This window comes from Priapulus caudatus, unplaced genomic scaffold, assembly GCF_000485595.1.
Source record: "Priapulus caudatus unplaced genomic scaffold, Priapulus_caudatus-5.0.1 Scaffold309, whole genome shotgun sequence".
Lineage (NCBI taxonomy): Eukaryota > Metazoa > Priapulida > Priapulimorpha > Priapulimorphida > Priapulidae > Priapulus > Priapulus caudatus.
Genome location: NW_014577370.1, coordinates 272,879 through 274,717, shown reverse-complemented (window position 1 = coordinate 274,717; position 1,839 = coordinate 272,879). Strand labels below are relative to the sequence as shown.

Below are 1,839 nucleotides of genomic sequence, written 5' to 3'. Positions count from 1 at the left end.
GAGGAAAAATATCCAGAGAGACCGGGTACAAGATGGCGTTGCGCAAAAGATGCGTTGTTCCCCGACCGCCAAGAGCGGTTAAACCGCGCACTTCCGCGGGACTGGGCGCACGCGACCGCGGTGTGTTGTATGTAGTTTTCCGCGCTTCCCGCTTTACGAATTCCGCGCGCGGAAGGGGGGCGGGCGCGCGAATCCGTATAGCGGGAAGCGTAACATCGCGCAGTTTTCGTCACACCTACACCGGCTCGGCTACGGCGGCCTTGGGTGAATGAGCGAGCGCGTGGTCTCTGATTGACAGCATTTCTTGAGGTTTCTTGTAGGAGTCACTACGTCTTAGCCATGAGGCGCGCCACCCCAAAAAACGTTTAGGGGCCGTTTGGAGATGGCCTACTGCTGTCCATCGCGAAATGTCGGTTGGATTGCGCCCAGTTTTCGCGTAATGCGTTTTCAGACCCCTGTCTCAGATATCTGTCTAAAGTGGACAAAAAGGGGGCGGCGTATTCGCGTTGGGGCGCAGCTCGCTGCGCGCAAAAACCGGGGCCGCAAGTCCGTCCAGCTAGCTCTAGAACTATATAGCCCTTCGCTCTGCCACGGGCGAAGTGCTATAGTTCTAGAGCTACCATCCATCCATCCATTCATTCATTTATTCATTCAACCATTTATCCATTCATTCATTCATTTATTCAATCGTCCATCCATCCATTCATTTATTCAACTATCCATTCATTCATCCATCCAACAATCCATCCACCCATCCATCTATCCATCCATCCATCCAACCATCCATCCATCCATCAATCCATTCGTCCATCCATCCACAAACGCACTGCACACACACACATGATACTTTTAACCACCCACCCGTCCATTAATCCACCCTCCCACTCATCCATCCCACCGTCCATCCATCCATTCGTCCATCGATCCATCCATCTATCCATCCATCTCCATCCATGCATGCAATCATCCTTACATCAACTAATCCACCCATCCACCCTACCATCCATCCGTTCATCAACCCTCACATTAATCTATCCAACTATTGAACCCCTACCCATTCCTCCAGCTATCCGTTCATCCCATCCATCCGTCCAACCATCAATCCATCCATCCATCCATCCATCCATCCAGCTATCTAGCACTAGCATTGTTATGTGTGTCGCATTAGCTGCTATTAAAAGTGAGAATAATACACTACTTGCAGTACAATTTGGGGGGAAATCAAATCCTCCCTAATTTTGATTAGTCTTTGGCTCCTGCTCACCATCTGAGCCCCCCCCCCCACTTCCACACCCACCAGGAACCTTGTACCCCAGCACTACCTGTCGGGCAATATCTGGTGCCACCCCCTTGGAACACTTGTTTGCATTTCTTTTCTTGAGTCTTCTGAGTAGCAGAGTATTAGAAGTGCTGATTCATATTCAATGAGCTTACTCATTTCAGTTTACAAATCGTTTTCCAGGAACTATCATATTTGTAGTAATGACTAATAGCATGTACATTGGGTGTGGGGTATTTGTCCAGAGCATACATACAGATTATATCATGTGCTGCATGGCTACAAGGCCTTGTCATCTAGGGAGAGACGCATACGGGCAGAACGTGTTACATACATGACTATTTTTAGCTCATCTGACATAGTCAGATGCAGCTTGTAGAATCGCATGATCATCCGTCCGTCCGTCCGTCCGTCCGTCAACAGTTGGGCACAAATCTTAACCGCTCGACGTACGGTCACGATATTCGGCACATCGGGGGGGGATCGTCAAAACGAGTTGGGATGTCGAAGCTGGGGGTCAAAGGTCAAAGGTCAAGAGGTGTAAAAGAAGGGGGAACATT

General features: G+C 49.4%; 1 protein-coding gene across 1 annotated transcript in view; it reads left to right on the top strand.

Annotated features, from left to right (window-relative positions):
• Window positions 1-1,839, top strand: part of LOC106808850 (NACHT, LRR and PYD domains-containing protein 12-like) — a gene marked incomplete in the record, with an annotated part of 25,010 nt that overhangs the window by 1,250 nt on the left and 21,921 nt on the right.